Raw genomic sequence first — 26,757 nt, forward strand, 5'->3', positions numbered from 1 at the left:
ATATATATATATATATATATATATATATATATATGATCTTAATCTGTTTTAAGCATTAAAAACTAAGAAAATCTTTTAATTTCAAAACCTTCGTGTGAAAACCTCGCTTGTAAATCAATCTCTTTCAACCATTACATACATTTGGTTTACTCTAGTTTTAATATTATTGTATGAATCATCAGTTGTTTACCATGAAAAACTGTGTGTGTGTGGGTGTGTGTGTGTGAATTTTTGGGGGTTAGGTATGAAATTATTTGATGCACAAAATTAAATTCTTTTTTTTTTTTTTATCTTTTTCTAACTTATTGTTAAGAATCATTGGCATAACTATTTCCTAGCACTGTTATTGTCTATACCAATGCAACCTCCCTTTTTTTTTTTTTTTTTTTTTTTACTGTATTTAAAAAATTAATAAGAACAGTGAGAGCAATCGTCCAAGGACCAACAATTCAAATAATGATGACTCTCCATCCCAAAATACCAGACAAAATTAATTGCGAGGGAATTTCATGGCGGAATACCTTCATCAGGTGAGATCACTTTTTATTGGATGTTGCATCTTTGTTTAAAAAAATAAAGACATTTTCTTCTTGTTCAAAACGATCAGAATCCTGACTGAGTTTTAGGTTCCTTTGCTTGATTAATCAGTCAAGAATTTGTTTGGTGCCGAGACAATCGGAAGGTGTACATATCTGAAAAACACAAACGACAAAAAATATAAATTTATATATAAACGGCAAATGTCTTTGTGTATGTATGTGTGTATGTGTGATGTTTGTGTGTTCCCTACAGAAAGAAAAATTAGAGAATCTACATAAATTCTAAAAGTGTATTCTTATGTAAAATGTAAAGAGGATAAGAATACAAGTGTTCTTGAATTTCCTCAGTGCATCCCTAGGAGGGCTTTGAAGGCTTAATCCTCTTAAAGCTTCAAATATATGATATTTTAATGAAATTTAAAGCATATGTGTCTTTTGCTGTTAATTTTTTTTATTCTTTCTCACCCTGAATCGTTATCATGTCTAAAGATGTGAGGAATTGAGCCGTAAGATGTCTGTTCACATAACATTTGAACTTCTTATGTTAGTACAATCAACAGCAAGAAACGGGGAAGGAATTCCAAAGTCCAGCAGTCTGATTGAAGAAATTTTTAGAGTAGAAGACTTTCCGATATTTATTATAGTAACCTCAACAGTTAAGGCATGGGATTTTGTTGTTTGTCGAGTTAGTTGGGAGCATGTACGTTGAGGAGGCATAGGTGCTATTTCATTAGCACATTCGTTTAAAATACTTGATGAACTCATAGCACTTGTACCCCCTCAAGTAACATACTCCTGACTAACCTAACAAGCAGCAAAATCCCACCCTTTCACCGCTGAGGTTCATAGATGATGGAAAACCTTTTATTATAATTTTTTCTGCTAGACTTTGGAATTCCCTTCCTGTTTCCTGCCTCCCTGACTGTATTACATTGCAGAAGTTTAAATATTATATGAACAGGCATTTTGTTGCTCAACTCCCCATTGTCTCTGTTAGACACAATCCCAAATAGTATCCCTTACATTCCAAATGGCAATAACATACTGAATTTTCAAAAGCCTATGACAATTTTAAATGCCTGTACAAAAAAATGTCCGGAAACTTATTGAAGGCACCTCACACGTTTAGAAGGCAGAAATGCTATGCGTTCATTAGAACACATTTTCATGAAAGTCTTGATGAACTTATAGCACTTGTGCCCTTTTAAATAACATGTTTTTGATTAGTTCGACTAGCAGCAAAATCTTACCCTACTGAGGTTCCTAGTTGATGGAAAACCTATTTCTTCCCTTGGAATTCTCTCCCGGTTTCCTGCTCCCCTGACTGTATTAAACTACAGAAATTTAAATATAATATGAACAGACATCTCACTGCTCAACTCCTCATTAGAGACGATCCCAAATAGTAGCCCCTTACATTCTAAGTAGCAAGATGCCTTGTTTGGGGGAAATAGGAATAAAAAAAAAAATACTGAGAAGTCAAAGATGAAAAAAAATGAAGAAGAAGTCGTAAAAATTGTTCATGTTCTTTTGTTAAAAATAATAATTACTATCGCCATCCCATAATTACACAGCTTTCTATTTAAGGCAATTTCATTGGTTGATTTTGCAAACACAAATCCAAATATTTAAAACACATTTGTAAAACGTCAGTTCGTTTTCATGTTCTGTTCTCGGCCTTTAAATAACGACCAGCGCTGCAGCAGCCTTGTCATTAGGAACATGAAGAATATGATTTCAAAAATTCCAAGATAGAAAATTATAAGAAAACTAAGCAGAAATAATATTTAAAAAATTTAGCAAGAAAAAATAATGAATGAAAATAAACAAAAAAAAAAAAAAAACAATAAATAAAATAAAACGAAATAAGCCCCAAAATATAAATAATTTTTTAAAAGAAAAGAAAATGATTTTTAATGAAAAGGGCGTTTCTCTTCTCTGCACTAAAAATTATATGATGTGTTAGTCACAGCATGTCAGCAACCAAATTACTATTATGATAACAATATCGAATCATCAATCAGTCCCCCCCCCACCGTATTATTGAACTGAAATCAGAATTCAAACGCCCTTTGGTGTGGCAAGGTTAGGGTTGGGGTTAGGTTTGAGTTGAAGAAAAATGTGAACATTGCATGATGTGAGATTAAAAAGATAAAATAAAATTAACGAAGCTAGCCGATGGAAGGAAGAAGAGAAAAATAATTTTTTACAAAAATATAAATTTTATAGAAATTTTACAAAAAATATATAAATTTGACTGAAAAATTACTAAACTTGACCCCTCCCCAGCACTGGTTATTCGTTTCGTTTTGACTATTCCTATTTTGTATGGATCGGAATTAAGAAAGGTTTTCGTTTTATTTTTCGATTAGAAAAGTTCTATACATTAATCTTCGAAATCTAATGTTTTATAGTTTTTATAATAAAAAACAAATATATGAAAATAATAATAAACGCAGATAAAAATATTTCAAATCATCTTGTAATTTATTCTAAAAAAAAAAATCAATAATTCAAAAAACAAACTAATATTCCACAAAAAATCAATCTTTAAAAAAAATTAAAGTGAAATATAACCACCGACCATTTTGAAAAAATAAAAAAAAATAAAAAAAATGGATCCAATATAACATTTTATGAAAAAGAAGATTTTTTAATTTATTTAATTTTTAACTTTTTTGAATGAAGGGCGACCCCCCACCTTCATAAAAAAAAAATCGTTAATAAAATTCACAATATGTAATTTGGTAAGTTAAAAATTTCGAGAGACGCCATGAAAAATAATGAACGTTAACCTTAGCAAGACCAAAGTTATGATCAGTCGTGGAGTGAAAGGTACATAAAAACAGGTGAGTTCCTTTTCTCAGTTTGTGGAAGGTGCATTTTAGTTTTTATTTTGTGCTTCTAAGGTACACACAAGATGCAGTGGTAGGCTGAAAGAGGATAACCAATTTGTGTGCAAGAAGTCCAAGACAATGGAGATGGACGAAAACTCAGATGTGGAAAAAATATATTTGAAAGGTAAAACTATTAAGGTTGTTCAAAAATTGTGTTTATTTGGAGCACAGGTAGGAGCAGGTGTTAGTTCAATTACAAGAATTAAGAGTCAATGGAATAAAATCACACAACGTGCGCCATTATTAACCATTATTGCTTGTTTAGACACTACTCTTCCAGTAAAAAAAAACTTATATTTTTCAACTTCCTATTCTTTTTAGTTATATTTTAATTTTTTTGTTCTGGAATTTCATATCTTCTTTAATATGTCTTAATATATACTTCCTTCATTTCCAATCTAAATGTCCTTAAGCCAGCGTTTATCTATATTTTATATTTTATATAATAACGACCTTTCTCTTCTTCTGATGAGAAGCATTTTGCTTTGAAATGCCATTGGCTAAAGATTTTTCTTTCTTATTCTTTTTTTATTGATCTGATGACATAATAAAGTTAAATGTAACTTTTATTCTCCATCTTTTATTCAGTATATATATATATATATATATATATATATATATATATATATATATATATATATATATATATAAAGCTGAATGTCTTTGTGTGTATGTGCGTGCGTGTGTGTGTGTGTCTGGTCACGAATAGGCTCCTATATGGTTGACTATTTTAAAAAAACTGATTACATATAATGATAGAAGATGTATCGAGACACAGAAATGTGTATGTTTGATCTGGCATTCATTAAAATTGTGGGGTCTGCGTTCGCGCCTGGTCCACAAAGTATGGAAATAAAAATTTTAAAAATGAAAAAAAAAACGTTTACGAGTGTTTTTGATATAGATGAACATAAGGATACTTTGATAATTATGTTTTAACTTAAATAGGGATGGTATAATAAAATTGTGGAGTCTGCGTTCGCGTCTGGCCTCCATAGAATGGAAATAAGCATAAACTTTAATAAAGACTTTTCATATCTTTCTGCGTAAGTATACTTTGATAATTATGTTTCAGTTTGAAGAAATATGGTATAATAAAATTATGGGGTGTTTGTTCGCGCCTGACCTCCATAGAATGGAAATATGTCACAAAGTTTAACAAGGTTTTTTAATATAGATCCACAGAATATTGTGATAAATGTTTCAGTGTGAACAGGTATGGTATAATAAATTATGGGGTTTATCTATTTTATTTTTACTTTCATCATATTTTGCTTTGGTTTTGATACCCCCAAATTCGAAGCTATCTATTTACAACCCTTCCTTTTCATAACCTATTATACTTTCATAAATCAGAGTCCATTTTCTGTAGGATTTTTTTTTAACCCAGTCAACGACGGGTACTTTTGCTAGTATATATATATATATATATATATATATATATATATATATATATGTATGTATGTATGTGTGTGTGTGTGTGTGTGTGTGTGTGTGTGTTTTGTTTGGTAAAATATGTTTTTCAATTATATTCACTCTTTGCGTATACGAAGTCTTTTTTCTTAAAAGGCCAATGTATGTAAAAGTATGCATAAAAGAATAACAGTATTACATTCCAAGATCCAAACATTTATTTTCCATGCAAAACATTGGCTCATCCAAGATGGCTGCCAGAACAAAAACGATGGTGAATCTTCTATGAAGTTTCTTTCTTTTTTCTTATACTGTCATGCATGTTTTTCTATCTAAGCAAAGAAGTTATTTTTTCTGAGGAATATATGCACGAAAAGACCGGTATTGACATAATAATAACCGGTTGTTTCTGCATAGCAAAACAGATCAGCATGTTAAAACGAATTTTACCATGCTGTTTTGCATGAAACATATAGTTGAACCTGGGAATGTAACTATACTGTTTTATATATATATATATATATATATATATATATATATATATATATATATATATATATATATATAGATGTTTTGTTTTGGTTTTAGTGATATGTTTTTGAATGAATTAAATTATTTACGAAAGTGCATTTTTACCTAAATGCGAGTTGGGAATAATTTTCCCTTTTAACCAATTTGGTACCCCAACATGGGGAGCGGTATATATATTATTTTTATTTATTTATTTTTATTTTTATTTTCTTATTTATTTTTTTTTTAAACAAAAAGTGGATAATTACATTATATATATATATATATATATATATATATATATATATATATATATATATATATATATATATATATATATATATATGCATGTGTGTGTGTGCCTGCGTGCGTTTATGGGAAAAATATGCTTATTCAATTATATTTCACCCTTTATTAATACCAATCCTTTTATTTATGAATCTCGATGTACGTTAAATATAACTACGTTGCATATACATATAAATGACAAAAGTTTATATTCAAAATTTCAAGATGTTGTTCATCTTACGGTATATTTCTTCCAGCATGTTAAAATGTTCAATTCTTGACATCACCTGTTTCGTAGCGCAAAAATAATAATATAATTATTATGTCATCGTTTATATATATATATATATATATATATATATATATATATATATATATGCATATATATATGCATATATATATGCATATATATATGCATATATATATAAGTGAACGTGTCTGTGTGTCTGTGTACATTTTCCTTCGCAATAACTCTGTCAATTTTTAGTCTACAGACTCGAAATTTGGTATACAGGGTACTGAGATTTGGAAAAATCTTTGTGATTGGTTTTCGGGCAGAAATTTGGCTGTTAAGGGGTTAACATTTAACGATTTGTCATTCGAGAAGTCTACCAAACTCCTTCCACAATTTGGGGTTTAAACACTTGAAATTTTAGATATAGGTTCCTTGGACATGGATCTAACTTAATAACTCGATTTGAACCCAAAACAATAATTTTTAAGGGGTCAAAGTTAAAAAAATTGACTTTTTTTTTTTGCTCAGCATACACCACCAAACACCCGGGTTATAATTTATTTTTTAAGGGATCATCAGTTGTTTACCATAAAACACTGTTTCGGGGATTTAGAAATAAAACAGTATATTACATCATGGCTCCCCAGCAGTGTTGATCAAACACTACCTCCCTTAATTTTAGGAAAAAAAACGTTGCAAATATTAGATCTAGTTTCCTATTCTTTATTACTTTATCTAACCTATTCATGTTATAAAAATGACTTTCTTACTTGTGTGATTCATCTGTTTCCAAATTTAAAATGCATATATTTTTTAATTAACCAGTCTTGTATTTATAAGGTTAGGATTAATCCATTTGACTACTTATCACCCCCACTATGATTAGTATTTTGTATATTTACATTGTTATTTAGTGAAAATTAAATTATATACATATATATATATATATATATATATATATATATATATATATATATATATATATATATATATATGAGAATATTCATCTAGACTAAGTTCTCTATTTTTCTAGCTTGCTCTATCTCCCCCGAAACTAAAAGTCGCAGAGAGGCGATAGGGGCCTTAAATGATTGGATTTTTTATGAGTTGTTCTTTGATGATTCTTTAGCTGGTTAAAATAGTTAAAAAATGGGTCTAAATTTAAAAAATCGTGAAACATTTTGTACGTTTAATATTAATTTTTAATCAGTTCCTATGCGTGTTACGTTGGCACAGTGATGATGTCACCAGCTTTGAATCGAAAGTTTTGCTTTTGGTTTCAATTCGAGCAGATGGCACCCAAATACTTTTTTGTTTAAATTTTGAAATCACGACTTAATAATAATATATACAAAATCTGAACAAATTAAAATATCATATTTAAGCGTATTTTACGATCGGACATAACTGGGCGCTCCTTTCCGTTAGTAATATAATATTTAAGTAGAAAGCTGTTACACACCTTGTTTTCCTTGACATCTGCTGAAGTGTTTGCAACGATCTACATAAAGGTTATAATACCACGTTCGATTAAAAAAACATAATTTTATCTGCATGTATGTGGCAAAAAAATGAATGTCCCTTTGCTCCAATATCAGATGTAAGTTTTTTTTTTTTTTTTTTTTACACAGTGATCACCACTTATCAAGGCCCGGAAGCCACTCAAGGATAAGGGTTATTGCAAGTACATTACGTTAGTGTGGAGATTTGATGAAGTGTTTAATTAAGGGGGCAGTTCATTAGGAATTTGTTAATATTGGACTTGAAGACATCCAAGTTGTAGTCCGGAGGGAAGCAGGCAGACGGAACAGAGTTCCACAGGCGTGCAGTTCTAAGAAAGAAGCTTTGTTCATGGAATCCGCGTTTTGATTTAGGCACAGATATAGAGGGGGGGGAAATTTTCACAGTGGATTCAGCTAGACGAGTGTTTTTCGTCAAAGATTGGCGAGGGGGGGACCAGAGATTGGAGTTCAGACGAGCACCTGCCATGGAAATAACGATAAAACAAGGATAGGCTCGCAACGTCTCTTCTGTGGGAGAGAGGTTGCAGGGTAGAGAAAAGGGCATCCCTCACTAAGCCACGAAGTCTATTTTGTACTCTGTTAAGGCAGGATAGGCTGTTTTTAGCAGCTCCTGCCCAGATATGGCAACAGTATTTCATCCTTGGACGTACTTGGCTTTTATATAGATAGAGAATTGCATCAGTAGTGAGATATCTTCTGGAGCGTTAGAAGGATCCCACCATCTTTCCAGCGCCCTTGGCAACAGACTTGATGTACGTGTTCCATTTCAGATAAGGAGTAAAGATCAAACCCAGAAGTTTGTCAAAACACGGGGCCTCACCAAGACGAGAGCCATCCATCACAATTGATGCCAGATGGGGATCAGAGCGTTGATGATGTTATGATGTTGATGCAAATTATCACAATCCTTTTCTGATACGTATTATATATTATACATTTCATTTCGTCCATGTTGTGTGTGTGTTCAGTTTTTGATTAAAAAAGTATATATAGTGTACATTATATACATATATATGTATGTATATATGCACATGTACATATGCATATATGTATATGTATGTATATGTGTATATATATGTATAATATGTATATTTGTATATGTATGCACATATTCATATATGTATATGTATATATGCATATGTATGTATATATGCATATGTATATATATATGCAGATGTGTATATATATATATGTACGTAAATACGTATATGTACATATATGTATGCATATAAATGCATCGGTATGTAAAACTACATATATATATATATATATATATATATATATATATATATATATATATATAGAATGTATTAAATAGATCTTAGAGTATAAACATTTATTTGCTCTATCTTGCATATCGAGCAATTCTTGTTTAGATGGGATAACTTATAGAATATTACTGCCAGTAATATTTTGTAAACCTACAATCTCACGTTTACATAACCACTGATTGTTAAATAAAAACTATTCCGAAGTATATATATATATATATATATATATATATATATATATATATATATATATATATATAATGTATTTACTTACCCCCCAAAAAACCTTCCTTCTCTGATGATCGATATTTTACGATCCGAAATTAATAAGATACAGTTCAAGTATAAAAAAACAAAACAAAAAGAAAAGGAAAGAAAAAAAAGAGGGAAATATTTAAAAAAAAAATCGAATAATTTTTTCTTTTAGATCAAACCTTTGCACCTTCAAGTGGTTTCAAAACAAATGTGTGTGTGTGTGTGTGTATGTGTGTGTAATATAAACTTACACAGCACGCGAAACGCCATGTCCTGCAGAGACAGGTATATACAGAGGCTGAAGAGAATCCGGCATAGGAGACCAACAACAGGTCGCCTTTGTTTGGATCTGAAACCGACGGTACCGATATTCTTCTGTAACACATAGATAAATAAAAATTATGCCTTCATTTTTGAATTTTTCTTATTAATGGAAGACTCTGCTTGGGCTCTATCCTATTAATCTCATATATATATATATATATACTATTATATATAACTATTATATATAACTCTTATATATACATATATGTATATATATGTATTTCTGTAGAAATATATTTTCTTATTATATATCAATCTATATATATATATATATATATATATATATATAAGCGAAAATGTATGTATGTATGTATGCATGCATGCATGTTTGGATGTCTGTTAAAAACTTTCGACAGACGCGACGAAAATTCATAAACTCGGTATCACATCGAAGCTCCATCCTTTGCTCGAAAAATATCGATAAATTGGCCAAAAACGTTAACTTTTTCACCCAGAAATCGACCATTTTCGACAGGGGGGGGCAACAAAAACGGTCCTCTCGTGACAATGACCGATTCTACACATGCGGCAGATGACGTCGTGACCTGATTTACTTTAAATAGTTGAAAAACCAAAGAAATCTCAGGTACGTTGCGTTAGCTCAGTTGGTTAAGTCCTTGATTCATGATCTAAGCGTTTTGGGTTCGAATCGTGGTGTAAGATGTTTGTTTTTTTTTCGATTTTAAAAATTTAAATATTGAACCAGTGTTATTTAAGCCATTTTTCACGTAACGTTCGTTTTTCTGTTTTCATCGTTCGTTTGCCTTACGTTAGTTTTTTTTGTGTTTTTTCCCCGCTTAAGTGTTAACGTTGTTTTCTTTTTATACTTCGCTTATAACAAACAAACCTACGTCGTCGTCGTCGTCGTCGTCGTAACGCTCGACGACTTCCGGCCGCGCACCTGCCAATTTGGTTCTTGAATGAATTCAAACATCTTTCACTAACTCATTCTGGCTGGCCGATTTTATTTTCAAACTTCGCCTCAGGGCTTCGGGTTCGATCCTACAGGTTTCGTTTTTATTTAACACCACGCACACCTACAAACACCCAGTCAACGCCGGGTAACCCCGCTAGTCCTTATATAAAGCTCAATGTAATTACAGAGCAAGATCAACTGAATTAAAGGAATAAATTGTAAGATGGTCAACATCATAAATTTTGGAACATAACTTTTTGTCATTTACTCTCTCTCTCTCTCTCAGTCCCCCCTCTCTCTCCATCTCTCCATATATATATATATATATATATATATATATATATATATATATATATATATATATATATATATAGTAATTTATAAAATATATATGGCGATTAAGCTACACTGAATATTCCGCGTTTCAGAAGAATACTACAGTGGATGAAACGCGGAATATTCAGTGTAGATTAATCGGCATATATATTTTATAAACTAACTAGCTCTACCTACGTATTGAGCACTTTTAAAGTAAATACGTAAAGTTTACGTATAAATTTATACTTTCGTATATTAATGTTATGTGAGTAAATGAAGTAGTTATATATATAAATGTATATATATTATATATATATAAGAATTTTTTTAATGTGACATGATATATATATGTGTGACATGATATATATATATATATATATATATATATATATATATATATATACATATATATATATATATATATATATATATATATAGTTTTATTGTTGTTTTATTGCATTTATCCATACGCATTTATCATTGAATCCTTTTTCGCAGCTTTCTCTCATAATTGAATCGTTGAAAAAGGCGTCTGACAAGTGACAATGTTCACTTTCCGGGAAAGACTCGCTGTTTAAGTAGATACACGCCACCCGAAAATGAGCTTGCTAGAGTAACAACGTCTAATCTTTGTACGATCGCCAACAATGGAAGGATACGAGGTAGATAAGACAACAACAAAAAAAACAAAACAAAAAAACCCAACAAAAACAAAAAAACAACAAAAAAAAAACAACAAAGAAAGAAAAAACGAAAAAGCTAAGTTTGTAAAACTCGCAACTACGATGCAGGTGTGCAATAGGCTTTAACTAGTCCTTACTGACAAGATAAAAGCAATCCCATGATGCATTGCTGCTGCAAGAACGTACTCTATCTCACGCGCGTGTAGATAACGAATAACTATAAGTTCAATTTACGATTCGCACAAATTGAGAGAAAAAAGGTTTCAATAAAAGCAATTTATAATAATGCCATCTCTGCGAATAATTAAGTCATTTCTGAGGAATGCTGCTTCCTAAGTGGCATGTTCCGCGAAAGATGGTAATTATTATTATTATTATTATTATTATTATTATTATTATTATTATTATTATTAGTAGTAGTAGTAGTAGTAGTGTTTTTGTTGTTGTTTTTGTCATCATCATCATCATCATCATCATCATCATCATCATCATCATCATCATCATCATCATCACTCACTCACTATGAGTTCTCGCAGAGCTCACCATCAGAGATGGCTCACTGACAGCAACCTTTGGTGTTTCCTGGAGTCTGGAGTTTCCGGGAGTCTGAGTGACAACAAGTCTTCCCAGATTGCCAGTAGTCTCCACCCCTTTCGATAACATTTGCAAATGTTTACATGATTGCAACAGCTGCTTACCATTGACTTCACGCAGGCAATGGCCATTGGTCTCCACTGGAATTTAGATAGCAGTAAGCCTCACCAAAATCCAAGCATTAATCCAGTGGAGGTCTGGACAGTGTTTTTTTCTCCTCGCTCCTTCCAGCCTCCTTAATCCTTCATGACTACTTGATAAAATAAATATAATTGATATGACGCTTTTCATGTTTCCACATAACTTTGACTTTTCTCTCTCTCTCTCTCTCTCTCTCTCTCTCTCTCTCTCTCTCTCTGTATATATATATATATATATATATATATATATATATATATATATATATATATATATATATATAAGAGCAAATAGTTAATGAAACATGTTAAAAACACTTTGAAAAAGAGTTAAAAACATATTTAATCTGAAAAGGAAACACTTGATAAGTGGATATTCCTTAATCCGCGGAGTTTCGAAGAAATACTTTTCTTCTCATCAGATGGTAGAAATTAGCAAAATGCGGGATCGGATTTTGCATACAAAAGTATTTGATGAAACTGCAAGTAAGTCAAAGATCTTACTTGATAACAAAAAGTGAAGCAGATGGAATATGATGAAGAAAAAAGGTGATTTCACGTGAATGGATAGTCAGGTGAAAGGTAAAATATTCAATGACGGTAAAAATTTTATTTTATTTTATTATATATATTGTAACAAAAAGTATCGAAACTTTTCGATACGTTTTGTGATCAAGAGTGGAGGAGGACCGCTTGAAATATAAAAAATAAAATATTGAATACAAGATGTAACATTGTTGTCATGCTTGAAAAACCCCTCATATCCTTGAAATCAATATATATATATATATATATATATATATATATATATATATATATATATATATGAAATAACTTTATATATATATATATATATATGTGTGTGTGTGTGTGTGTGTGTGTTTTATATTTAAATTTTTTGCAGTAAAATATAGAATTTTAAAACCAAAATTCATTATTTGAGCAAAGAATACACGACATTTAAAATTCTCTCCTTAATCCATGGATTTTCGATGTATGGCGCATCTCTTCAGAGCAAATAACTTTAGCAAATATTTTTTATGATTAAACATAATTTTGCTTTTTAGCACATACATTGAAAATTAATTAAAAATATTTTTAAAGAAACAGAAAAGAACATCATTTAAAGGTGATCCAACGGAAGAATTTTCGACTTTACCTTAAATATTGGAATCATTAACCAGTTTGGATGATAAAAATAAACTTCATTTCTATTCCATTGGCACCACTCGAATCGTGTAGCTGAAATGCATATTATTTTTCTTATTTGATCCAATTCTTTCGTTGAATCACCTTAAAATGATGTTATTTTTTATGTTCTTTAAAAAATATTTTTCATCAATTTTCAATGCATATGTTAAAAAGCATATTTATGTTTATCCATAAAGAATTATTTTGTTAAAGTCATTTCTCCTGAAGAAATGAGCATGCATTGAAAATCTATAGATTAAAGAAAAATCTTTAAATGTTGTGTATTCCTTGTTCAAATAATAAGTCAAAATTATGTTTATCCATAAAGAATTATTTTGTTAAAGTCATTTCTCCTGAAAAAGGAAAAAAAAACTTTAAATGGCGTGTATTCTTTGTTTTAATAATGTTTTGTTTATAAATTCTGTACTTTACTGCAAAAAAAATTAAATCTAAAACCTACAATTTTTACTTTGCTCTATCTTGTATATTGAGCTATTTTATTTGGCTGTGATTATCTGATATAAAAATATTTTCGCCTAACAATATTTTGTGAGACTATGAACCATAAGATTAATTAATCTATGATTTTATTCATATCATTGTTCGGATATATATATATATATATATATATATATATATATATATATATATATATATATATATATATATATATATATTACATTGTGATGTGAATTACTCAAAATACAGTTTGGATCATTTTACCACACTGCTATCAAAGACATTCACTTCTGATTTTACCATGCAATTTGGATGTGAATTTTTATATCATTTTCATTAACTTCCATTACTCTATGATATTTAAATACTTAAAAAAACTTTTAATTGTGATTTTCCATGTCTAACTGACTTTAGCAAATAAGGTGTAAACCATTATAACTATTTGCTAATATTTTCTCCTCTGAAGAGATGGTAGACATCGAAATCCTATAGGATAAGGAGTTATAATATTTCAAATGTATTCTTTGTCTTACATAGAATAATAAAAATCTTTTTATTTGAAATTCAAACATTTCACGTCATTTATTGAAAATTATATATATATATATATATATATATATATATATATATATATATATATATATATATATATATATATATATATATATATGGTGTACTTAGAGTCTGGGTGACAACAAGTCTCCCCAGTTTTCAGTACTTTCCACTTCTTTCTATACCCTTTGCAAATTACTTTGTTTGATGTCAACAGCTGTTTACCACTGATTTCTCACTGGCAACGACCATTAGTCTTTATTGGAATTTAAGTGACAACTTCTCAAGGTTTAAGTACTTTTTGCACTCGATCAGTGGAGGTCTGGACAGTGTTTTCCCTCCTCGGTCCTTCCACCCTCCTTAACTCTTCACGCCTATTTTGTGTGATATCAACATCAGAGCTGATACTTTTGGAGAGTAGGGTAGACAATTTATAAGATTTCTGTCAGTTTCAGTTTCTTCGGTTTCACATGGTGTTCCTTCCATCTTTTTTAATTTTTTTTTACTTCTATTGCAGTTTTCATGTTATTGTTAAGTATTTGTAGTTTATGTGGGTGGGTTTCCCCATTCGAGGACTTTCCTTAGGATTTCGATTGTTTTCATCAACACTGCCCACTATCTAGTCGCAGTCTTCCTCTTAATTCCAATTTCTCCTAGTCTATTTTTTCATTTTCGGAGGGAATTTTCCTAGTACTCCTATTATTGGCACTATACTGCCATTGTTCATGTCCCATATTACTTTCTCTGACAATGTTGGTCTTTATTCTGTGGTTTGCCGGAACAGCAAACTTTATTATTCAGCAGTTTATTTCCTTCTTATTAATTACTATGACGCCTGGTCTCCTTGCTTGGATCAGTTTTCTGTTTGTATCTCGGTTTTTGTTTTCCAGTAATTTCCCGTTTATGCTTTTACCATTTGTTGACATGTTCAATACATAATCGTTTGCAGAGTAACCAGTGTTTTGCTTCACCATGCAATCGTGTCTGTTCTTGTATTCTTTTTGGGCTCGTCTCTATCTTCCCCTTAATTCCAATTTCTCCTAGTCTTTTTGCTAGGTTTTTCGAGACTCTTCCTAGTGCTCCTACAATTATTGGTATTATATTGATTTGCTTCATGCTTTGTATTGTAAAACAGTGAAAAAGAAAAGAACGGTAGAGGTATAGAAAGTAGACTTAGCGACAGGAAGGTGAAAAAGAAACAGGGCAACGGATAGAGAATCAAAATATACATGACAGCCACAAAAAGAGATCACGTGGGATATGTAAATATGGCAAAATAGAAATTGTATAAAAAGATGAACGTTGGACACCAGAGTGAGTGTCAAAGAGGCGTGGCTCTTGACCGTGCATGCAGACTTTGGTGTGGAAGAGTCAAGAACAAAGGTGTATTTTTTTTTCTTTTACATGGTAGTCACCACTTATCAAGGCCCGGAAGCCACTCGGGGATAAGGGTTATTTCGTGTACAGTAATCAATGGGATAGTATTGTAGTAATCGTTAGTAATGCAGATTTGATAAAGTGTCTTACTTAAGGGGGTGGTTTATCAGGAATTTGTTTATGTTGGACTTGAAGACATCCAAGTTGTAATCAGGTAGAAAACAGGCAAACGGAAGAGAGTTCCACAGGCGTGCACTTCTAAGAAAGAAGCTTTGTTCATGGAATCTACGGTTTGGTTTAGGCACAGATAAAGAATGGGGAAATTTATTGACAATGATTTCAGCTAGACAGGTGTTTTTCATGAAAGATTGGCGAGGGAGGACCAGAGATTGGAGCTCAGATGGGCACTTGCCACAGAAATAACGATAAAACAAAGACAGGCTCGCAACGTCTCTCCTGTGGAAGAAAGGTTGCAGGGAGAGAAAAGGGCATACCCCACTAGGCCATGAAGTCTATTTTGTACACTGTCAAGGCTTTTTTAGCAGCTCCTGCCCAGATGTGGCAGTAGTACTCCATCCTTGGACGTACTTGGCTTTTATATAGATAGAGAATTGCATCAGCAATGAGATATCTTCTGGAGCGGTAGAAGGAAGTAGGATTTTTGTACAGACGACTGAAAAAATATTTTTTTGGTTGTTGCGAGACAGAAAGAACACCTCAAACGCTTTCGGCAAATTATTGTATTTTCTAAGGGTTACAATCAGAATTCGATTATGGGGTTCGGGAAGGAGTTAGTCACTCGCTCGACAACAGCACGTTTCTGCCCTCTTCTTTTCCAATCGACCACACCTGGCCTCTCGCCACCAATGTCACACCGCACAATCCGAACGTCAGCAACACGAAATACTTCAAGAGAAGATGTTCACCACTCTTTTCTTTTTTCCCCACCCCCAGGGAATTTTCCCCAGCTTTTATATCCTCCTATCTAGAAAAGAAAAGGAAGAGACAGGAAAAAAAAATAGCTTCTCCCATCATGCCATGCCTTCCCAAAATGCCCTTCGTGTATATAAATGAGCTAGCCACCCTTTCCTTCTTCTTTCCCAAAGAGCGATGCAGATACGCCCGGTACTTATTCCCCCGGTACTTATTCCCTTTCGCATATACCCCACATATTTGCGTACCAAAATAATATAGTGGGAGTTCTGAAAGTGGGCAGCAATATGATAAAGACGTTCAGTGGAAAAAGCGATTTAATGGCCTGGTTGAAAAAAAAAGTGAAGTTGATTGCAAAGCTGCAGAAAATTCCCGAATTTGTAAGTTTTATATTCCCGTTTCTGGAATGGACGTCTTAGCTCTGTATCTCTAGTTAACGGACGAGCATCAACATGGTGCAAAGAAGATTAAAAGTTGTGTTTACTGAATGAACAGGGGAGGATGTTGTAGACGTGTGAAACAATCAATATATATGCAACCGATGTACAAAGATTGGTGGAATTAGCAGGATTTGAGGGAACAGAACGAGAACAGGGTGTGAAACTCACTTTCGTTAATGGTTTCCCGGAAAATATTTTTACAGCGACTATAAATGAACTTATTTAATAAATACATAAATTAACTTATTTTAATAAAGAGAATGTCGAAAACACTGAGGTATTATTTCGTTTGAAAACAGACTTTAATAAGCGAACATAAAAAACTTAGAAAGAAGTCGTTGTGTTAATTTATTATTTTGTATTTGTATTATAAAAAAAAGTGTTTTCGACATTTAAGAAAAATAATTTTTTTAAGTCGATTACCTGCCCTTGTTGATCCCATATTTCCGCCAGGTGTCATTAGGTCTCAAACAAGATGGCGTGAAGCAAATCTTCGTTAAAACGTGTGATAATATTTGATTTTCTTAAAAAAAACTACTTGATCGATTTACGTGATTTTTGGAACATGACATCTTCATGCAGTGACAAATACGTACATTATAAAGATTTTTTCAGATTTTTCTTGTAAAAATTTTTTTTCGCCCCATTTACAGATAAGCACCAGCTATTTTTACAGCATTATAGCGCGATTACTGAATGTGAAAGCTTTGGCAATTAGTGAACTAATTTCAACTACGGACCCAAACTGTTTACTTTTTACGCCTCTTCACCCCAAACAAGGCATATCGCAATTTGGACATAAGGGACTACTAATTGTGCCCATGCATAAGAAACATTAACAAGATGTTTGTTTACGTTACATTTAAACTTCTGCATATCAGTATAGAAAAGGAAGCAGGTAGCAGGAAGAGAATTCCGAAGTCTAGATGTTCTAAGGAAGAAGCTATTAGAGTAAAAAACTTTCTGACATTCAGGGATCTCAACAGTGAAGGGGTGTGATTTTGTTACCAGGCGGTTTTTTTTTGAGATATGTACATCAAGGGAGCACAAGTGCAATGAGTTCATCAGAGCACATTTCATTAAAATACTTCCAGCAGTTGCGAAACGAAAACCAAAAAGAGAACCTAAATGGGTTGATGAGAGACCAAGACATTTTCTTTACATTAGGTTATTCCAGAGAACAATATGGATAATGAGTGACAGGAAGTCCAACAAGAAATACTATGAATATTCAGAAAAGGCTTAACTTATAGTTTCAGTTTTCTTGATTCCATGTGGTGTTTCTTTGTGTTTTACATCTGTAGCAGTTTCTATATGTTCAGCTTACACCTGTAACATATGTGCATTGGTCTCCGCAGTCAAGGGTTTACTTTAATATTTCAGCCGTTTTCCTTATTGTTATCAGTTGTATATTATCAGCCATCCCCCTGATTCCAATTTCTCCAATTCATTTAGAATCTAGGAGTTTTCACATAGGCTTTCACCAAAGAATTCTCTTTTAGAACAATCTGTGGTGTTTCCTGGAGTCTGAGTGACAACAAGTCTCCTCAGATTTCCAGTATGCTACACCTCTTTCAATAACATTTGCAAATTAATTTGCATTATCACAACAGCCGTTCACTGTTGATTTCTCGTTGGTAGTAACCATTGGTCTTCACTGGAATTTGAGTCTCAGTCCCAGTCCTCTTTGCATTTATCCAGCGGAAGTCTGGTTAGTGCTTTTCTTGATTCCATGTAGCGTTTCTTTGTGTTTTACCTCTGTAGCAGTTTCTATATGTCCGGCTTGTGCCTCTAGCTCATGTGTGTTAGTCTTTGTATTTAAGGGTTCTCCTTAATATTTCGGTCGTTTTCATTATTGTTATCCATTGTTTCTTTCATCTTTCGATTCCAATCTCTTCAATTCTTTTTTCAAAGTTTTTCAGTATTGCTCCTAGTACTCCTACTATTAGTGGTGTTATCTTGACTTTCTTCATATCCTTTTCAACTCTCTGACCAGCTCTGTGCATTTGCTCCGTTTCTCAGTCTCCTTGATATTCACCCCATGGCCTGCTGGGATGGCGAAATCTACAATTTGGCCTGACTTTTCCTTCTTGTTAATTATTGTGACATCTGATCTTCTTGCTTGGATAGGTTTATCTGTTTGCAAATTCATGTCGCATAGGATTTTATGAGATTTTTTTTCAAGTACTACTGTCAGTTTGTACTTGTACTGTTTGTCTGGGTATTCAAGATGCAGTTGTTTGCATAATTCCCAGTGTACTATCTTCCCTATTTGAATGTGTCTGTTCTGATATTCTTTTTGGGTTAGTCTGCTGCATTCGCTTATTTTTATTATTATGTGGTTTATTGTTTCATCTCTTTGTCCACAGAGTCTGCATTCACTGTTTTCTTGTGTTGGAAGAAGTCGTTTTAATAATGGCCTAGACTCTCCTTATTATTTGGATTCATCAGACTACTGGTCTCGTTTTAAGTGTCATTTTCATAACGTTTCGGTCGATATAACCTCCAGCCTTCTTCAGGTGTATCTTGCCGAACTCAGGAATGTTTCTGTTGAACTCGGGTATTTGGATGAAATTTCGAATTGGAGCTCTTTATTTACTTCACTAAGGTAGCATGCTCTTCTTCCATCAGCCATGACTGAATAGAGGTCCTAAGTAATTCGCAATTGTATTTTTTAGTCGCCCACATTGAATTGAAGCGGGTCTGAAATACGAATAACCAATGCTCATCTCAAAAATTCAGAAATGCCGTCAACTCTGTTAGCTTTGAGGCCGAGGGTAAATTCCCGTCTGCAGTTTCATAAGTGATGTTCCCTGGCATCTAAGTGACAACGGGTCTCTCGAGATTTCTATCACTCACTTTCGATAACCATTGAAAATTTCTTAATTGCTTGCTGCATCTGCTTAGAAAGGGATGGAAGAAAAAGAGATGATAAAAAATAGAGGACAAGTAAATGGTTTGGTTGGTTTGGAATGATTTGATTTGGTTTGGTTTGGTTTGATTTGATTTGATTTGATTTGGTTTGGTTTGATATGATTTGATTTGGTTTGGTTTGATTTGATTTGATTTGGTTTGGTTTGGTTTGATTTGATTTGATTTGATTTGGTTTGGTTTGATTTGATTTGATTTGGTTTGGTTTGGTTTGGTTCGATTTGATTTGATATGATTTGGTTTGGTTTGGTTTGGTTTGATTTGATTTGGTTTGGTGTGGTTTGATTTGATTTGATTTTATTTGGTTTGGTTTGATTTGATTTGGTTTGGTTTGGTTGGGTTTGATTTGATTTGGTTTGGTTTGATTTGATTTGATTTGGTTTGGTTTGATTTGATTTGATTTTGTTTTGTTTGGTTTAATTTGATTTGATTTGGTTTGGTTTGATTTGATTTGATTTGATTTGGTTTGGTTTGATTTGATTTGATTTGGTTTGGTTTGATTTGATTTGATTTGGTTTGGTTTGGTTTGATTTGCTTTGATTTGCTTTGATTTGCTTTGATTTGGTTTGGTTTGATTTGATTTGATTTGGCTTGGTTTGGTTTGATTTGATTTGATTTGGTTATTGTTTGATTTGATTTGGTTTGGTTTGGTTTGATTTGATTTGGTTTGGTTTGGTTTGATTTGATTTGATTTGGTTTGGTTTGATTTGATTTGATTTGGTTTGGTTTGGTTTGGTTTGGTTTGATTTGATTTGATTTGGTTTGGTTTGGTTTGGTTTGATATGATTTGATTTGGTTTGGTTTGATTTGATTTGATTTGGTTTGGTTTGATTTGATTTGATTTGATTTGGTTTGGTTTGGTTTAATTTGGTTTGGTTTGGTTTGGTTTGGTTCGATTTGATTTGATTTTATTTGGTTTAGTTTGGTTTGATTTGATTTGGTTTGGTTTGGTTTGATTTGATTTGATTTGGTTTGGTTTGGTTTGATTTGATTTGGTTTGGTTTGGTTGGGTTTGATTTGATTTGGTTTGGTTTGGTTTGATTTGATTTGATTTGGTTTGGTTTGATTTGATTTGATTTTGTTTTGTTTGGTTTAATTTGATTTGATTTGGTTTGGTTTGATTTGATTTGATTTGATTTGGTTTGGTTTGGTTTGGTTTGATTTGGCTTGGTAGAGAGTGTATCACATACTTCTTTTTTCAGGCGATTACATTTAAATGTTTTTATCCGTTCTTTTATTTTTGGAATTGCAGTGAGAGTATCCACGTTTCCCATGATGAAAATGATTAGTATTAGCAGATGTGTTCAAAACGGAACTTCATGTTAACCCAGGCAACGCCGGGTACCCATGCTAGTATATATATATATATATATATATATATATATATATATATATATATATATATATATATGAAATAGAATTATAGGAATGTCAGATGAAGGTAGGTAAAAGGTGAGAATATCATTAATAGGTTCACAGCTAAAGGGACCGGATGTTTCAACCTAAAATTCTGAATTCATTATTCTCTCTTCCTCTCTCTCTCTCTCTCTCTCTCTCAACATGTTTTCCTTCTTTTTTTCTCTACCAACCCTCAAACTATTCATTGAATACAGGCAATCACATTAAGACACAATTTTTTTCTACAATTCAAGCTAGACTTATTTGCAAAGATGCAAAAAAAAAAAAAATACCCCCCAACGTATTTTTGAAAGCAATCTAATGACGTGAACCCCACCCAAAACCCTTCGAGTGACTCTCGTTTACGGTCGCTAATTGGCAACGTGATTGAACGTAGGTAAACCACACCCAATTCCAATTAACGTTTCGCCAAATCTTCTTCTAGCGATGTTTGCATTCCAATTCATTTGCCTTATTCTAATTATCTCTTTAACGATAGTCTTCCAATCAAACTAGTCTACTTCATCGAAGAGGGTGTCGTCATAATAAAATACAAAACAAAAAAAAACATCACATCATCATTGGCGTAATGATGTTTAATAGCAGATATAGACCAGTTCCTAGAGCACTATTCCAAAATTGCAGGTATACTACTTTTCAAGTATATATATATATATATATATATATATATATATATATATATATATATATATATATATATAGTGGCGCCAAAAAGAATGTCTGCACGTATCTTTTCAAAAACCGCAAATTTAAGCTAGATTGAATATAACTGTTTAAACAACCTATACCTTATTTGATTCGCCTTTTCTTCTTCTATAATTTTACCTGTTCATGTTTGAATTTTAATTGAAGTATCTTAGTGTTGATGTCAATTTAAAAAATTAACTTCAAATAGAGAAGGCAAAAAGAAACTCCGCATAATGGAAAATTGTTATTTAAATGTAACTTTAGAACATTAATGCAGCACAAATACAACAGGAACACAATGAAATAGTTAACATTTAGTAGCATTGTTCTGCCGCAATTTGACAGCCTGTAATCTTTTGGGCATTCTTTGAATTAGTCTGCGGCAATACTCCAGTGAAAAGGCATTCCACTGCGCTTTAATTTTTGTCCAAAGTTCTTCCAAATGTTATCATTGCGTAGCTGTTGTTTGATGTAATGCCATACGTTTTCGATAGGATTGCAGTCTGGTGATTGTGAAGGCCAATATTCCGTGTTTGGATTGGCCTTCACAATCACCAAACTGCAATGTCAAAATGCTCTTCAAAGAAGAGCATTTTGACATTGCCAGCTGTGTGAATGGGAGCATTATCCTGCATGAAGATGGGATTATCATACAAATTCCAACCAAAGTTGGGTAGAAAATGCTCAGTCAACATATTAATGTACTTGGTCGAATTAATTCGACACTGCAAGCGAACTATAGACCCTAGACCATTGGCACTAATAACGCCCCACATCAAAGCTGAACCTCCACCACCTTCCAGCATTGCACTGTGCACCTAGGATTAAATTCTTTATTCTTCCTTCGACATACTGCTTACCATCACTGCTTATTAAATTTGCTTTCGTTATTAAAAGTCACTTTTGACCAATATGAAGAGTCACAATCTTTATTGCATTTCATGAAGTCCAGACAGCGCTTTCTGTTCTTTACAGAAATCATTGACTTGCGTCTTGCAACACAGCCTCGCAAATTAAATTCCTTCAATCTGTTCTTAACTGTAGAGAGCACTTTTGAACAAGATTGCAATGTTGTTGGATTTGGGGAGTGTTTCAAATCTGTTTCTGAAGCTACGGATCTTGATAGCATTATCTTTCTTGTAAGAAGTAACTCTAAGACGACCAGATTTAATGGCATCATGAACGCTGCCGGTGTTTTGCTGCTTTTGCACAGTCATTCGTACTGTTTTCACACTTCAATCTATGGCCGATTTCTCGATTGGATCAACCAGAAGGGTGGAGATTAATGAGCTCCTGATGATCTCTAAGAGAAAGTCAAGGCATATGGAGTAAATATTACGTTGTATAACCTGGAACAACAACAATTACGATTAGAGATGCTTTGTTGCCTAAAAGGTGCATATTTTAAGTGTGTTTTAAGCTGCGGAATTTCTTTTTGCCTTCTCGATTTGAAGTTAATTTTTTAAATTGACGTGAACACTAGGATACTTCAATTAAAAGTCAAATATGAACAGGTAAAATTATCAAAGTTATGAGAATAGGACCACTGTCAGCACCTTCAAATGCAAATTCGGATATCAAGAACATGTCCAAGGTAATGAAAACAAAGTTCCTGGCCACGGTTATGGTCTTTGGTTTGGTTTCATGTGAGGGCCACATCATGCCACATCACATCTTCAAAGTCGACTTGAAAGAAACACCAAAATGTACCTGGATGTGCTGAAGAGTGTGGTGATCCCCTGGTGCAATCATGTGGCTGCTGGCAGACACTGAGTGTGACAGCAGGATTCAGTGCTGGTCCACAAGTCCAAAGAGACTCAGACTTGGCTTCAGAAGGAGTTCTACGACTTTGTAACCTTCTCTCACTAGGCCACCTAATCTCCAACCTGAACCCGCTGGACTACTTGGTTTGGTCATACGTTGAGAACATCACCAACATGACCTCCCACAACACTAAGTCCAGCCTGATAGCCACTATCCACCGAGTATTCGCCGAGCTCCCACCGGCGCTTATAGAAAAGGCATGCTTCTAGTTATGAATCCGTATCGAGGCGGTGATTGAGGCTGAAGGCGGCTACATTGAATAGATGTCAGCTCTATTACATAATCAAGTTACCTGAATTGATTTTTTCAATAAAAGTTTTAAAATAAAGATGTAGTGTTGTTCTCTTTAGGGCAACATCTTTATCGTTCCACCCTATATATATATATTTAGTGGAAATGGTAATTAATAAAAGCTGAAGAAAGTGCTCAATACTGTTATAGAGCAAATATGCGTTTTATTTCTGTAAAAGTATGAGGAAGCTACAGACGGCCAAAAAAACGGCCGAGTAGCTGAAACAATAATGTAACTAAGAGAGTGCTCAATACTATTGTAGAGCAAATATGTGTTTTATTTTTTTTATTACCGTTTTATCTGTTTAGCTACATATGTTTCAGATGTTGGACGATGTTTACGACCCAACAGCCTCGTCAGGCTTAGCAGAAGTGGTTGTTAATAAAGGGAAACACTTTTTTCCAATAATTAATAACCACTTCTGCGAGGCTGTTAGATCGTAAATATGGTCCAACATCTGAAACATATTTAGCCAAACAGATAAAACGGTAATAAAAAAATAAAACATATATACATATATATATATATATATATATATATATATATATATAGTAATTTATAAAATATATATGGCGATAAAGCTATACTGAATATTCTGCGTTTCATCCAACTATAGGATTCGTGCGACGAATCCTATAGTTGGATGAAACACAGAATATTCAGTGTAGCTTAATCGCCATATATATTTTATAAATTACTAACTAGCTCTACCTACGTATTGAGCACTTTTGAAGTAAATACTTAAAGTTTACGCATAAATCTATACTTTCGTATATTAAATTTATGTGAATAAATGAAGTAGTTATATATATATATATATATATATATATATATATATATATATATACGAACAAACAGTTAATAAAACATGTTAAAAACACTTTGAAATGAGTTAAAAACATATTTAATCTGAAAAGGAAACACTAGATAAGTGGATAGTCCTATATTATAAGCTCTATTTCCTATTTGGTTTTATCGAGCTTTTACATCTGGCTGAGATAATTTTATAAATATTAATTCTTTAATATTTATAATATACTTTAATTTTACCATCTTGGATGATTTCGGTAAATTTAATCGTAATTTTTATTTTATTTTATATATATATATATATATATATATATATATATATATATATATATATATATTCTTTTTTTAAGAAAGCCAAATGATATAACTTTTTTTTTGCCTTTAAATTTTTATTTACTTTGAAAAATATGAAGCAAGCTTTCACGCTGATCGGTGCTTTATCAAGCGATTTCTATTTATTAATCATTTTTTTAAAGTAAGCTTATATATATATATATATATATATATATATATATATATATATATATATATATATATATATATATATATATATATATATATATATATATATATATATATATATATATATATATCTATTAACCCTCTGCACAGTAGTGCTCCTCACCACCGTGACCCGGTCATAAAATACGCTTAAATATAGTTTAATTCATGCAAATTTCGCGTACATTATTATAAAGCCAATACTCAACTAAATATTATATTGTACCCAATATATAATAATGATTTCAAAAGTTTTTAAAATATGACTTACGGACGATCAAAATATAGCGTTCCAGTATTAGTCGTTAAGTTTAAAAAGCGGCTAGAAATGACGTCATGATATTAAAATTGAGACCGCGTCAAATCGATTGAAACTTTTAGCATAATAATAGCTGACAGCCCAGCGTTGCCTGGTCGAACAATACGCTTAAACATGATATTTTGATTCATACAGATCGCGTCTGTATTGTTATAGAATCAATTCTCTATTGAATATAATATATTATGAGAAATAATTTGCGTGGTGGACTAATTCGTAAAAAAAAAAAAATGAAAATGAATAAATAATAATGATAATGTCGTTCATCAAATTATGTCTGTGTTTGTTTACAAAATTACGTCAGCTGATATTTGGGCTTGATGATGATTGCCTTGGAAAAGTAACTTCTGATCAATGCTTAGTTTTAAAATATGCAAATGAAGAAATGATTTGCAGTGATTTTAAATGGTACCTCTTCTTTTATCGTAAATTGGACTCATTAACAAGAAAAAATTAAAATAAAATGGTGAGGTACACCGGAATTGAACAGGGAATCATTCAATTTCTAGAATGCTCTACCACTAAGTTATACCTCCAGATTATAATATACTCGTCTTTTTTTTTTTAAGAAGAAATGATTTAGTGAAATTTTATTATCTTCCTTGGCCGGTGTAATATAAAATATTCTCCTGTAGAAATTATGCTTTTTTTAATCTATAAGAGAGAATTTCTGTATAAAACATATCTAAGAACACACACACACACACACACACACACACACACACACACACACACACACACACACACACACACACACACACACACACACACAGTGACTTTTATATAATTATAAGTATATATATATATATATATATATATATATATATATATATATATATATATATATATATACTTAGTTATATTTTTGAAAAAAAGTATTCTGGCAGAGTGTTTTATTGTAAGGAAAAATTCCAAAATTAAGAGTGTATTATTTATATTTTAATTTTCAGAAAGTTTAGATAAGTCATCAGTACCGTCAGTTTCAAACCTGATAATAGAGGACCGTTTTTGATACGCATATCGAACTCTCTTCAGCCGATACTCATCTGTTTTATAATCGGAATTGGAAACATGCACATACATTACAAGATCTCGTGCAAATCTCGTATTTTTTTTTAA

At 32.1% G+C, this 26,757-nt stretch overlaps 1 protein-coding gene across 2 annotated transcripts in view; it reads right to left on the bottom strand.

The window, feature by feature from the left end:
• Positions 1 to 243: 243 nt before the first annotated feature.
• The window catches only part of LOC145241976 (protocadherin gamma-C4-like), a 317,214-nt gene continuing 290,700 nt past the window's right edge, over positions 244 to 26,757 (bottom strand). For both annotated transcript variants that reach the window (XM_080104848.1, XM_080104847.1), the window contains exon 4: positions 244 to 692. The gene's annotated coding sequence lies outside the window, so the exon portion shown is untranslated. The remainder of the gene's footprint in view (positions 693 to 26,757) is intronic.

The sequence above is a fragment of the Euprymna scolopes genome, chromosome 21 (assembly GCF_053919585.1).
Source record: "Euprymna scolopes isolate OS-2025 chromosome 21, ASM5391958v1, whole genome shotgun sequence".
Lineage (NCBI taxonomy): Eukaryota > Metazoa > Mollusca > Cephalopoda > Sepiida > Sepiolidae > Euprymna > Euprymna scolopes.